The sequence below is a fragment of the Dermacentor albipictus genome, chromosome 4 (genome assembly GCF_038994185.2).
Source record: "Dermacentor albipictus isolate Rhodes 1998 colony chromosome 4, USDA_Dalb.pri_finalv2, whole genome shotgun sequence".
In the NCBI taxonomy this organism is placed as follows: Eukaryota; Metazoa; Arthropoda; class Arachnida; order Ixodida; family Ixodidae; genus Dermacentor; species Dermacentor albipictus.
Genome location: NC_091824.1, coordinates 172,706,112 through 172,721,418, shown reverse-complemented (window position 1 = coordinate 172,721,418; position 15,307 = coordinate 172,706,112). Strand labels below are relative to the sequence as shown.

General features: G+C 42.8%; 1 protein-coding gene and 1 long non-coding RNA gene across 2 annotated transcripts; one reads left to right on the top strand and one right to left on the bottom strand.

Annotated features, from left to right (window-relative positions):
• Positions 1 to 15,307, top strand: part of bru3 (bruno 3) — a 1,518,741-nt gene that overhangs the window by 357,754 nt on the left and 1,145,680 nt on the right.
• On the bottom strand, positions 1,057 to 6,268 carry LOC139059731 (uncharacterized). 2 transcript variants are annotated; one of them, XR_011514332.1, is made up of 3 exons: positions 6,011 to 6,268; positions 5,087 to 5,213; positions 1,057 to 2,764 (listed from the first exon to the last, which is right to left on the bottom strand). It is a non-coding gene; the product is annotated as an uncharacterized lncRNA (long non-coding RNA). The 2 variants fall into 2 exon arrangements; XR_011514331.1 differs by having other exon boundaries at positions 1,058 to 2,764; positions 5,100 to 5,213.

Below are 15,307 nucleotides of genomic sequence, written 5' to 3'. Positions count from 1 at the left end.
TGGCAGAAGCAATCGGCTATGGTTACAAAGTAACTAAGATGGGAAGCGGTGACCTCCTTCTGGAATGGCGTGACAAGCTTCAATAAAGCAAACTGACAAAACCTTTTGCGTTTGGGGATATTTCTGTCTTTGTGGGCCCCCACTGGTCAGTAAACACTGTGCGTGGTGTCATTTCTGATGACGAATTCCTTGAACTCAGTGAAAGCGAGCTGTTGGATGGATGGCGAGACCAAAACATGGTAAAGGTGCAACGAATTAAGTTAAGGCACGATGACAAGGAAATTCCAACAAAGCATATGATAGTTACGTTTGGAACAAGTGAACGGCCTAATTCAATAGAGACAATATTGTAAACTACGCGTACGGCCGTACATTCCCAATCCAGGCCGATGCTTCAAGTGTCAGCGTCCTGGGCATGGGTCTCAGAGCTTCCCGGGGCGTGCTACTTGTCCAAGGTGTGCATCTAAAGACCACACCTCCGACAACTGTTCTCCGCAACCCACTGTGCTAACTGTGACGGCCCTTACAAAAATTTTTAATGTGTTTTTTTAGAAAGTCTTTTGAACTTTCTCTATAGAACTTTATTGTGTTTATTTTGATTGCCTATAGAATTTTCCTATAGAGTTTCAAAAGTTATTTGGCCACCGCATTCTTATAGGAACTCTAAAGACACATTTCTATAGAACATTTCTATCGAGTTGCTTTAGAGATGCTAAAGACAAATTTCTATAGAATATTTCTATCGAGTTCCTTTAGAGATGCTAAAGACAAATTTCTATAGAACATTTCTATCGAGTTGCTTTAGAGATGCTAAAGACAAATTTCTATAGAATATTTCTATCGAGTTGCTTTAGATGTGCTAAAGACAAATTTCTATAGAATATTTCTATCGAGTTTCTTTAGAGATGCTAAAGGCAAATTTCTATAGAATATTTCTATCGAGTTGCTTTCAAGTCCCTACAAGCACTAGCCTATAAAAGCTAGGCCGATGTGTGTAAAGTACTTGCAATTTACCAAAGTTCTACTGTAGGCAATAAGGACTACAGTAAATGCAGTGGCAAAATAATTGGTGCTACAACCACAAAGTATTCAGTTTGAAATGTTTATTGCACTTCAGACTAGATACATGCTTCATATATGTGACATACACACTTCAGACTAGAACTTGCAACACACAAACTGTAGCTGCCAACATGCTTCTCAGGTCAAGCTGGTGGTGCAAACACACGAAACATGAGGTAAAAGAATCAGTGGCAGACTTGATTACAGTTGACACCTCGCAATAACAGGCTTGACTAGGACAAGAAACCATACCATTAAAACTGCAAAAGGAGTGCCTGTTCCAGCAGTCCACATTAAATGTTTGGATACTAAAGCCTGAAAATAGACTGATATGAATGTGCACTGCAATGTTGTGTCAGCCTGACGAAACGACACAGCATTTTAGTCTGAGCAAAAATAACACTGGCAGTCGCTGCAAAAATGTGGCAAATAATGGCTTTCACAGATAAGTACACCTTATCCCGAAACCACACAGCATTTTAGTCTATGTTTATGTGTAAAATTAGCACTGGTAGGCCCTGCAAAAATGTGGCAAACAGGGGTTATCATAGAGCAGTACAGCATATATCGTAAAAAGTTTAAAAGCTTGCATTTCGTTGTAAGGGAAACAATTTTGAGATCAGAGCCAATATTCTAATTAGGGTGAGAAATTCAAACCAGACCGACACACGCAATGACTAAAAAAGAGATCTAGCTCAGGAGCTCCTATGTAATGCACATGAACAGTAAAATCGTTTTTCTCGGCAACTATGCAACCAAATTTGATGAGGTTTGATACATTTAAAAATGTTTAAATTATAGTTTTTACATTAACACCATCAATTTTTATTAAAATTTGCTGAAAATAGCAAAACTTGAAGGAAAAGGACTTAGTTTGCAACTGTAAACAAAAAAAAGGGCTAGCACATGTTCGTTAATTCTGTAAATTTTCCTACTCAAATACATCCAAAATACAGAAATACTTTTGAGACAACCACAGCACTAATTTGAATTAAGTTTGCGGCATTTGAGAATTCTACCTGTTGCAGGAAGGTCTATTTAGCAGGTTTAAGAAAAATAACACCACGAAGCTTACTAATGCCCGTCTCTGTGCCAGAAAGAGATATCATAGTTCTGCAGACTCCATCTGCTATGTCTAAAGTCAACAAACTGTATATATGAATTTACAGCTAGCATGAAATTGTTGCAACGTTTGAGAGTTTCGCGCATCTACTCATAAATTAATGATTGTATATTAGAGCAGCATATGGTATCTCTAATTTGACAGATTAAATTATGGTATTAGGTCCAACAGAAATGTGATCTCATTTTTTGTTATATAAGATTTGTTAACCTTACTGCTCTGTTTCTTCAAAATTTACAGTTTCCATGAATTCGTGCTACGTGAATTATGCTTTTTCAAATAACGTTTACTTTGATGCAACAATATTTCTTTATTTTACCTGACTCCTTGCTAAAAAAACTGCACAGTATTCATGAGATATGAATAAATAAATACTAAGTGAATAAGTAAACAAATAAATATTGCGGTTTGTCTTATCATTCCACCACCAGCATGAACTGTCGGGAGCTTTGGCTACTGCCCACATGGTTGCAAGTTCATTCTTACATGACCACCTGCTATTTCACTTCCCAGGAATGGAGCGAGGAAAGGCTAGTTTTTGGCCTCATTTGGTCCGTCTAGTAACGGCGACGGTGGAGCCTGGAAAATAAAATTGAAATTAATTTTCAAAAGGTGTAATGAACATTCAGTCATAATGTATTAGCAGGTACAAACATGCCACAAATATCTATATAGTTGTAGCATTATGCTAAGTTTCATTTCAGTATTTCAGAAAAAATTATAACAGAAAGGTGGCAGAACGCCCCACCTCCCCACCACTCTGCCAAACAGTGGCAGTTCTTTTGAGAATCACTTTTGAGAATATTTTTACTTTCCCAAGATTCGGTGACATCAGCACTGGGCCAATGTGCCTGGCAGTAGAATATCATTGCTGATGACAAAAAGCATCTCCGAACGACAACAGCCTAGTCACACATTAATCTCATCTTGCAATGACAACACATTCCCATTTATAACATAAGCAAGCAGGAACACCCAGGAGCTAAGAGTCCTATACAGATGTCACACTATGCATAGAAAATTTTTTTTTTGAAAAGGGAATGACCTACTGGCTTCTATTGCTGAGCGGTAGACAAAATAATATCCCATCCGCTATTAGCCATAGTTGGTATGTACTATGCTTAATATGCGAATAATAAATTTCTCACATGGAGCTTGGGCATCTAAGTATGCATTGTATGGGGAACAATAATGTTTTAAGTTGTTTTCGCAAACTATGATGGATAACTGCCAATTTGTGGTATTTGGAACACAGTCGCGGTGTCACTGTCAGATACAATGGACACAGTATATTCGTGCTTTTTGAGTTATTGAAACAATTAGTTTCTAATCTAGTACGGGTATGTACACTGATATGTATCCTAAACGCAATGATAAGACTGCCCAATTGCAATTGAAATGTTAATTCAGTTTTAATTAAAAAGGGTCCTTCTTGCAACCTGGCATGTGAAAAACAGAAAACAAAAATTATACTAATCAAGTAACTTTGAAAACTGATTGCATAACTGCTCTATAGGTCAAGCAGAAAATTTAACAAGAAATAACGTGCCTAAAACTAGTTGCAACAAACAAATTTGTTACTACGAAGGTTGCGGACAATTCAGTAAACAGATTGTGACCCAGTCTTTTTATGTGGCATTCCTCAGCGCTGTTGTTGGCCAATTGGTTGCCGCAGCTGAACAAAACAGATGAACAGTCTAAATCAGGTGCGCAGCCCCAGTCCCATCGGTGCATGGTCAAGTGGGACGAACATACTGATCCGGGGAGTGAATTATGGTGCTGTCTTAGGTACGTGTTGAGGCACCAGCCAATCTGTTGCATGTACATTTGACCAAATATACACATGATCACAAGAATAGACTATACTACCCCTGACAGACAAGACAAATTTAGTGGTATCTAAGCAAGCCTTTCTTGTCAGGGTGCCATATGCACAGCAGTGTGCAAGAGAATTGAGAAAGGCAAGCAGCAAGGGAGGCTTGCTCGGTGAAAGATACCACCAAATTTGTCGTGTGTCACAGGCAGTGAGTGCACTGTATCCCTTTCACATGTGGTCAAGCGTACATACGGCAAACTGGCCGGTATCTTCTCATGTGTATAAGAGATCCAGTATGGTCATCCAACTTGGCCGTACATTTCCACAACGGGGCTTCATGTTGGATTACAATCGTTCATCTGTTTTCATCCACCGTAAAAACTGACAAGTGAAATCGATGAGGCATACCACATATATAGTAAGAGATGTGGGTGAGCCCCCATATTTAATGCAACAAACAAAAAAGGCGTCCTGTGTAGGTCAACAAGGTATCCATATCAGTCTGTGCCTATGTACTACAGAAGTAAATGCAGCTTAGTAAATACTGACCTTCATATTAATTTTCAAGAAATTAAAGCTCACCAAATGTGTATTTTGCAGTGGCTGTCACTATGGGAACAGAGAAGTAACTAAAGATATCAATGATAAACAAAGATGTGCACACTACGTGCTTAGACCTGTGACATATTTAGTCCACTACCCTTCGAATTCCTACATGCACAGAAAACTGCACGAGATTCTAGCACAAACAGAAAAAAAAAATATGCAAATAGGGGTACAGCATAGGAAATAGTTTTCAAAGAATAAAACCCCAATAAAAAGTCATAAATACACTATGTACAAAGCAAAAAATATATGTAACTTGCAGGTAAGCAACTTACGCAAAAGAAATACTAAACATCAGGAATAGTTGGGTATAGTTTTATACAGAACACAATCATGTGGGCATAATGGCTATGCACACTAATAGGTAGCAAGTTCAATAAGGTTGCATAAATATTTAGTCTCTTTAGTATGCTGCATTAAGTAATGTGTCGACAAACTTCACCATGAATGACACCAAGCCCCCTTTTTGGAACACGTACATTTCATACACACCTGTCATGACGATCCAGATCACACGCCATGCTGCTGCAGTTATATATCCACAGGGTCGGCATTTCTTGGGGCTCCTCGATCTTGTAGTTAATGTTGTGGGTCACGGCCTCGCCACTACAAAATCAATTCTACGTTAGCTTAAAGCAGTGGCACAATAAAGCTGTGATATCGTGAAAACATGCAATCAGCACCTAAAAGAGTCACGAAAACAATGTCTGCACTAATGTGGAAAGAGAGCAAATGCAAATGCTCTCTTTCCACATTAGAGAGAGCAAATGCTCGAAATCATCGAATGTCATGACAATGCGGACCTCTACAAAAAATAAAGTTTTGGACGCACCGCAGCAGCAGATTACAATCTAAACTTAATGTTTTTTTTTTCCATTACTTAGTACAGGCAACGTTCCCCTGTCATGCTTAGTTAAGTCAGTTATGTCAACACATCTTGCCTTGGAAATAAAGCTGTACTAGTAGCAAGCTGTGATTGGCTTACGTTTTTTTCTTAGAACTGTTCGTTAGCCAGAAACCTCGTAAGCAGAGATTGTGCACAACGTCGAAGCATTTATAAGTGAGGAAACGTCATTGAAGAAAGAATCGATGAAGAGGTAGACGGGTCGTTACTATGCAACTTTAGCAGACAGGCGGGAGCTCACGCACAGCTGCAAAAAGCGAACACGATTTCCGAAACTTTTCTCAGGGGAAGCAAACGCTTATCAGGATTATCAATTCCGCACTGTGGCAATAGAGTTGCGTACACAATTCTTACAACCAGCGCGTAGCAAGTATCAGCACAGGGTTCACTGTTGTCGTGGGTGTTCCACTTACTACGTTCGCAAGGCACTCTATACACACACGGGAAGCACACACAACACGGATGAACGCACGTGTAGTTGGCGAGCACGATTGCTTACCGTTTCAACAGTACGACGAGGTCGAAAGGCACTCTCCAAGTTTCCAGTGATGCGTCTGCGATGTTACTTGCAGCAAACAAGCCACTGGGGTAGTGGACGAGCTGAGGCGCGCTAATAATACTTCTCTGCGCCGTCCACCAAACTTTCCACGAACACAAGCGGAGACAAAGGGAACGCACTCCATGGCATGAAAATCGTTGGTCCACATTTAGCTGGCGCGCCACGCATACGGCGTGCTTACAGCGAGACTCAAGCCATCTTCTCGCACTTTCGTGCTCGAGAACTACGTCTCATTTCATTACAGCAAACCTAATAACACACGGTCAAACAAACACATCGACGCAGCTCGCACGACAACCGTTGAAGACTGAGCAATAACAACACGTCGTAGCTTCGTATTCTACCTGTCGCGTTGAATACGAAAATACCGGCGCCGCCAGCGCCGTCTGTATAACAGTGCGGCTGCTGTGGCCTCCGTGATTCCTACAATAATACCCACTACAGCAGGTTTTGTGCCGTTTTGAGCCGGCCTTTGAGCCGAACTACATATATATGTTGCTAGACAAGAAGAAACATTGACATGCTCATATTGTGTGCTATAGTTTAGGGCAGAAATAAATTACATGCAGTATTCTTGCTTTTGAATCGCTTATGCCACATGTAGTCAGGAAAAAGCATGGCCTTCAAGATCTCGACAATTTACCCTGTGTAAGCTATCGCTGCGGTGTGATTTTAACGATTTCAACCTCGGTCACTGGCCTTAAAACCCTAACTGACTTTATGCGCAGCCGTTACCTGCAGTGCCTGTGCCCTCACTTCGTTTCTCATTGAAGTAACTTCCTGCTGTCGTTTAAATGTAGCCCAGAAATTGTCGACACAACCTCGGAGGTACACGTGTGCAGTGTGTGATGTTTCCGTGCGCTTGTGTCCGTCGCACAGCAACGTATATACGATGATGTTTAATTTTACCCGTGAGGTACAGGTTACGCTTATGTGTTCCCTATCTTGCTTTCGTGGCGATGCGCTTATCATGCGCGGATCGCGCTGATGTGGTCTGTGACTGTTCAAGATTCCTTGAAAAAAAAATCGTTTCTGCAGCGTGCATTTGAGTGGTATGTGCCAGAAATTTGCGGCGGCGTTCGATCTGTTTCCGCCCCAAGTGCTGCAGTCACTGCATGCCAGCAAATAGATATGACACGATTTCTAAGGCGCAGTTTTGCTTAGTGTTTCTTGGTATACATCTTTGTGATTTACCTGCATATGCGATATAAACCACAATGCGCGCTTCCGTTATATTTCTTTGGTTTTCCTAATTTCGATTAGTGGTAGATGCGCTATCGGCCAGCAACTAAAGCTCACGCCTGTACCACTGTACCTCAAAGAAAAATTTGCTCTCCATATTCAATAGTGTGCTCGGAAGTGCCATAACATCGACTGCGATTGGTATTTTAGCTTCGAAAAAAAGTCCTAAATGAACCACTTTTCCTGCACATGTGACACTGAAAATCACTTTCGTTTTTTGCATTTTACCTTGTGACGGGGCGGACAGCTAAATTCTTTAACGAAACCACGCATAGACGGAGGACGCCGCTTTTTTAGTAGTTCGCACGTAACGTATGACTGGGAGTTATCGCCATTGTCGCAGTGTTGTGGAGTGGACATGAAATCCAGAAGTCGTTCAGACGCGCTCGAACGGACCCCGAGTTCGATGCCTACCGCTGCTTGATATAACCGATAACAAGGCTAAGGCGATTCGTGTTTGCCTTGGTCAATGAGTGTCTTTTTAACGATGCTCTTACTTGATGGTAAAAAACCTCTGAAATCCCGATTGCAAGAACCAGCGTCTTCCAGTGCCTTCCAGTGTGAAACCAGCGCGTTTTTCTTTTTTCTTCTTCTTTCTTTTTTTTTAAGCACTGGATCGCACTGGGTACGCTGGCGCTCGCTGGGACTCACTCGAGACCAGTGAGAACGCTGGATAAGAGCTGGGTCACACTGGAAGAGACGCTCGCATTGGAAACGGCGCTGGTTGTGTTTGTGCCGCGCTGGCTCCAGCACGCAAGGACGAGCGCTGCTGAATATTAAATGCTTTATACAATTTCATGGCTTGATAGTAGTCTCTTGTCCTAAATAACGCTATATCTTAGGGTCATAGAACTATTTCGTGTCGCAGCATGGAATAAAGGTGCGTGAGCTGCCTTGTTTATTCCTGCACATGTGACACTGAAAATCACTTTCGTTTTTTGCATTTTGCCTTGTGACGGGGCGGACAGCTAAATTCTTTAACGAAACCACGCATAGACGGAGGACGCCGCTTTTTTAGTAGTTCGCACGTAACGTATGACTGGGAGTTATCGCCATTGTCGCAGTGTTGTGGAGTGGACATGAAATCCAGAAGTCGTTCAGACGCGCTCGAACGGACCCCGAGTTCGATGCCTACCGCTGCTTGATATAACCGATAACAAGGCTAAGGCGATTCGTGCGCTTCCACTTTCCCTATTGTACTAAAAAGAGTTCTGAGGCTCAAATACACACATTTTAGCTTTCGCCAGTTACCCGCGCCGAGATCAGTCCCCATCGAAGCTTAGGCATAGCGTATCCGCCGAGTCCGTCTGCACGCTATCGGCGCGTCTAACCTCAAGAATCAAGAAGTCTAAAAAGGATAAATTACTTTATATTTCAGATTTCGCATCGGTGCTTTTAAATAAACAATTTTTTCATGTCTACAGTGCCAGCACAAGAAGTGAGGAGCGCCGATGTGACGCATCATAAACGCAGGTATATGTGCTGTCGCCGAAGGCTCCCAGCACTAGCCTGCGTTTCTCTGACGAATATATATGGCTAGACAGACGTGTAGACTGAAAGTCATCACTGAACTAAGAAAACATTGCATACCCCTCGCGTGAAGAACAAGAAACGGCTATCGAAATCGGCAGTAACAGCCCATTCATGCAGCGTCCCGGGTCAGTGGTTCATTTAGGGCTTTTTTTCGAAGCTAAAATACCAATCGCAGTCGATGTTATGGCACTTCCGAGCACACTATTGAATATGGAGAGCAAATTTTTCTTTGAGGTACAGGCGTGAGCTTTAGTTGCTGGCCGATAGCGCATCTACCACGTCTGTGCAAGACTTCTCTCTGTGAAACTAAAACTGCTTCTCGATTTTGATAAGCTAAATTATCCGCCCATGTCCCTATGCTGACGCGGCGTAGCGGTAATGAGCCGGGCTGGGGATCTGCAGGTACGACGATCGAATCCTGGTCAGAGCACTTCTGTTTTTAGATGTTCATTTTTTCGATTTATATTGTACTAAAACGCTATCTGTTGCTTTCTGTATTAAAAAAAATACATACGGTGTCCAGGCACCACGTATTTAACGCGCTAGAGCTGTTTTTCGCACCAGTACGCCGCGCTTGCCCAGCGCCCCATGCATCCAGCGCGCGGCACTGGACCCATAATCCGGCGATGCACTGGATACTGGGTACTTTTTATAGAGTGAAAATATAGAGCCGTTCTTAGACAGGCCGCACTTTAGCTTGTTTAATTTCCTATAAACGTTCCTTTACAGAACTCAGTACGTATGCCATATGATGGCACACTTTTAGAACGGGAATGGAGAGCCAGTCTAGAGACAGGCCGCATTAGAAGTTCTGAAAACGTTCTATAAATTTTTCTATAGAATTTGGTACATAAGATGTCAACACGACCTCTATAGAACTTTTATGGAAAATGTAGAGCCATTCTATAGACAGGCCGCATTAGAAGTTCTGAAAAGGTTCTATTAACATTTTTCTGTAGAATTTGGTACATAAAATGTCAATACAACCTCTATAGAACTTTTATGGAGGATGTAGAGCCATTCTATAGACAGGCCGCATTAGAAGTTCTGAAAAGGTTCTATTAACATTTTTCTGTAGAATTTGGTACATAAAATGTCAATACGACCTCTATAGAACATTTATGGAGGGTGAATGGAGAGTCAGTCTATAGGCAAGTCGCATTAGAAGTGTTAAAAACTTTCTATAGACATTATTTTATAGAATATTGTACATATGATGACAATAAACCCTCTATAGACTGCTTATAGAGCGTGAATGGAGAGTCAGTCTATAGACAAGCCGCATTAGAAGTGTTAAAAACTTTCTATAGACATTATTTTATAGAATTTAGTACATATGATATCAATACAATCTCTATAGAACATTTATGGAGAACGAATGGAGAGCCATTCTATAGACTGGTCGCGTTAGAAGTTTTAAAGACATTCTATAAAAATTACTTTATAGAATTCAGTACATAGGACGTCAACACACCCTCTATAGAACATCTATTGTGTGTGAAATGACTTGTTTCTATAGAAAGGTTTCTATAGACTTCTTATAGAGATTCTATGCAGACGACTCTATAGATCGCGAGTTCCTATAGAGTCCCTTTTGACTCCATAGGAACTCATTAGGAGTTCTAAAGGAACTCTAAATCCATTTTCATAAGGGGGAGACCAGCCCGCCTATTCGCGATTGTGCTCGTCATGGAAGAAAGAAAAGGAAAATACCGAACTCAAGGTCAAACTAATCATTTCTTTCCCAGAAGTGCGCAAGCGTTTTTCTGTTCACAATCAGTCGAATTCGTCCTACAGTGATGTGACGTGCCGGGGGGCAGTGCCACATCCTCCGGCGGCCGCCCGAGTTACACTGAGTGTGAAGCCTTGGCAGTAGCAGCCACTGCTGTTTCCGCCCCATGCCACGAAGGGCCAGCAGACCTCCGAGCCTGCCGGTCCCAGGACCACTGCTCGTGCAAACAGGGCCTAAAAACACCCGAGCGTGCTCGCCACGCGAGCGTTATCCAGTGCCTCTGAAGAGGCGGTGGATGTAACAAACTCTACTCCGGTGTCTCAGACGCCGAAGGAACGGCGTAGCTCTGTGGAGCGCGCCAAGAAAAAAGAAAGATCCCGGATCACGGGGCGTGGAAAGGTCTCGTGAGCTAACCTAATTGATTTCTCGTGACACACACCACAAAACACTTCCAATATGGCCACACAGATAATGTATTGGAATGTGAGAGGTCTAATACACAATCGTGATGACATTAATTAACTCTTACACGAGTTACACGAGTCGCCTGCCAGCGTTTACAGCTGCAAACTCCCCTTGAGGCAGTTGCAGTCAGAGTAGTTCTTTTTGGTAAGCTTCTGACTGTTACCTTTTTATACATCCCGCCCAGCTACCGACTTTGCAAAATAGAATTTGAAAGCTTTATTGCACAACCCCCGGAGCCCTACATTGTCCTTGGAGATCTAAATGCACACAATGTCTTGTGGGGCGACTCTCGATGTGATGCCCGAGGGCGCCTGAAAGAAAGTGTCTTGTCTTGTACAGATGCGTGTTTGTTAAGTATGAAAGAACTGACTTTTTATAGCGTCGCAAACAAGATGTTTTCATACGTAGACTTAAGCATTGCATCAAGTACAGTCGTGGCATGCTTGGAATGGAAGGTTGTTAAAAATCTACGCGGAAATGATGATTTTTTGATTATTTTAAAATTAACCAAACGGCATGAATGCTCCCCACTTGTGCACCTATGGAAAGTCGACTCAGCGGACTGGAAGCGATACAAAGAGCTGACATGTTTTACTTGGGATGACACTCGTATGGCTACTAATGACGACGCAGTTGCATATTTAACAGCATTTATTGTCGATGCAGCGTCGATATGTATCCCACAAACAAATGTATCTCGATCCTTCTAAACGACGTGTTTCCTGGTGGAACGATGAATGCAGGGAAGCGCGAAAGAGACAAAATAAGGCTTGGAATCCCCTCCGTGACTCTCCGACCGCAGAAAACCTCATCTCCTTTACGAAAATAAAGTCGGAAGGTAGAAGAACGCGCCGCCGTGCCAAAAGAGAAAGCTGGCAAAAATACATTTCCGGCATTAATTCTTATACAGACAAAAGGAAAGACTGGAACAGGGTAAACAAAATAAAGGGCCGAGAAAGTCATCCTCTACCACTAGTAAACACACAAAGAGGCGCTCTTGAGGGCCACGCTGATTGTCTAGGAGCACATTTCGAGCACATGTCCAGTACTTCCCATTACACACATACGTTTCTAAGATACCAGTGTCAAGCTGAGCGACAGCCCCTGGGTCGCAAAGGCACACAGTCAAAGAAGCATACAATCGCCAATTTAGCATGCCGGAGTTCCAGGCTTCACTGAATTGTTGTAACAAGTCCGCTGCAGGACGTGACAGGAAACTATATGAAATTATCAAACACTTGCGCCATGAAACCCACAGAACACTACTGTCGCTCTTTAACTGCATGTTCAATGCCGGCTAGATTCCGTCCGCCTGGAAGGAAACAATTGTAATTCCTATTTTCAAGGAGGGAAAGAACCCCTCCTCCGCCGGTAGTAATAGGCCTGTAGCTCTGACAAGTTGCATATGCAACCTCTTTGAGAAAATGATTAACCGGCGCCTGATAGATTTTCTTGAAAGCAGCAAAATACTCAATCCATTACAGTGCGGTTTCACGGATCAACAGATCACCTTGTCCGTATGGAGACAAACATCCATGATGCTTTTGTGCACGAACAGTTTTTGTCAGTATTTTTAGACATGGAGAAGGCATACGACACAACACGGCGCTTTGGAATTTTCCGTCACCTGGCTGGAAAGGGAGTTCAAAGCAACTTACTGAGCGTGATTCAGAGTTACCTTGCCAATCGCACGTTCCGTGTTAGAGTTGGTAACGCTCTGTCTAGTCCTTTTACACAGGAGGCTGGTGTTCCACAAGGTGGTGTGCTGAGCTGCACTCCTTTTATTGTCAAAATTAACTCGATCCAGGCTGTCATACCACGTACTAAGTTTTATTCCGTATATGTGGCTGACATTCAGATAAGTTACAAGTCACGTAATCTAAGTATTTGCAAGCGACAAGTACAAGAGGTTTAAATAAGCTGCCTAGGTGGGCGTATGAGAATATTTTCAAACTAAACCCCCCAAAAAGTACGTGTGTCCTTTTCTCCAACAAGAGAGGTGTGCTACCAGACCCCGTTATAGACCTTCATGGAGAACGATTATCTGTGAGCTCCAAACATAAATTCTTAGGTATTATCTTAGACAATACACTGATCTTCATTTCTCTTCTGAAGTATCTTAAAGTGAAATGCCTCAAGACTATGAACCTGTTGAAGCTCCTGTCTCGCACATCATGGGGAAACGACAGCAAACGCCTCCTTAGCCTATACAAAAGCCTTATACGGCCACGCCTTGACTACGGAGCCATAGTATACAATTATGTTGTGCCTAGTGCTTTGAAAATGTTAGATCCTATCCACCATTTGGGTACCCGCCTTGCTACAGGACTTGCCTTCCGGGCAAGTCCTGTACAAAGCTTGTACGTTGAATATAACGAATGGTCTCTACACTCCAGCGGACATATTCTAGCTTCTCCTATGCCTTGAAGGTGTAATCAGGTGTAGATCATCCGTGCCATTCAATTATTCGCGACTTGACCATGGCCAGGCTGTGCCGTAACCGCCCGGCCACCAGGCCTCCTCTGTCCCTCCGATTGGAAGCATTGTCAGAATAAACATGCAGGCATCCCTCTTTTTGAGAATGTTCTATTGGCTCCTACTCGGCTTCCGCCGCCTTGCTAGTGGCAGACTATCCAGTGCGAGAGTTCTTTCCTAGAAATATCGAAATGAGCAACTGAAGCACGTATACACTCGCATTTTCTTGTGTTTAAGGAGAAGTATTCCTGTGCTGAATTCTGCACAGATGCTTCGATGTCACCTGCTGGTTAATGAAGGGAAAATTAGACACGCACACGTTCATAACAATTGCTCCAAAGGAAGCCTATACGGGTTCCTCGAAAGAAAAGCCTCGCAGTTGAAGAAAAATTGCGGGTTGCCCCAGAAACATTTCGTCAATCTCCTGCTGGTGTTGCTTACGCAGCTCTCGGACCCTCATTTTCAACATCTGGGACACTGAATCTACAAACCAGTATCTTTACAGCGGAAGCATATGCTATACTCTCGGCTATCCAGCATATGTGCAACCAAATTATTGTCCTATGCTGGGTTCCTGGCCAAAAGGGTATAAAAGGCAACGTAGCTGCTGACGAAAACGCTACGTCAGTGAGTTTTAGTGACACAAATGGAAATATCCCCATTCCTGCCACAAACCTAAATGCTTATCTATGCCGTAAACTGAGGAATCATTGGCAAGGAAAGTGAGATACTCAAGCATTGAATAAGCTACACATGATAAAAGCAAAACTACAGAACTGGATAAGTGAGGAAACAGCGCGGTACAAGTACTTATTTGCCGATTAAGAATAAGACACACTTACGGTACTCACTCTTACCTCTTAACTGGGGAGGATCCTCCGTTTTATAGTAAGTGCGGCAATAATCTCGCAGTCCTCCATGTTCTCATTCAATGCCGTGCAATTGAAGCAGAGAGAAAAAAGTGTTTCCTTTCTGCATATCGCGAAAATATACCTCTTCACCCGAACTTTTTTCATCGCAATGAACCGCTTTTTAACATGAAATTAGTCTTGCGGTTTTCAGCTGAAACAGACACTCTGAAAGTCATTTAGCCAGGTAATTTTCAGCACACCATTAACAGCCCTTTTATTCAAGGGCTCTTTTCAAGTTCTAGTGTCACTGTTATGTTTTATTGCACCATGTTTTAACGAAACGAAATTGTCATAGCCCACATCACTAACTAGTCACTCTCATTCCCAGGTAGCGCAAAAGAGATACGTAACGTTTTCGTAGCGTTTATCCAAGACGATAAAAACGGGTTAAAGAAGACACGAATGAGAGAACTTCGGCGGGAAAACATCGTATATCTCTGCTAATGCCCGGCTTAATTACTTTCTTGAGACGATCTAGAACAGGTCTGCAAGACGTATTCGAAAAGCTGGTCTAGAAATAGGATTGGGAAAGACACAAGTAATCCCTTTGGCAAAACTATTCGTAACCAATTTCTAAACGTTTTTAGGACGTTATCAAAAAGCTAGTCTAGAAGCGGTCTCGAAAGGTTTACGATCATCTGAAGCTAATTTTCGCGGGTGACGGGCGCGATCAGACATCGTTGTTCAAAACACGCGTTTAGTTTCGCCTCACGCGACTGGCCTATGCCGCGCAGACGTCGTCAGCCGCACCCGTTGGCACGGCCTATAGGCCAATCGCGTGAGGTGAAACTGATCGGGCGTTTCGAGCAACGATCTGCAATCGCGCTCCAGGGGTGCTATGCAGGATGCGCCGAGTTTCTCGTTCACCCGAGTTTTGCC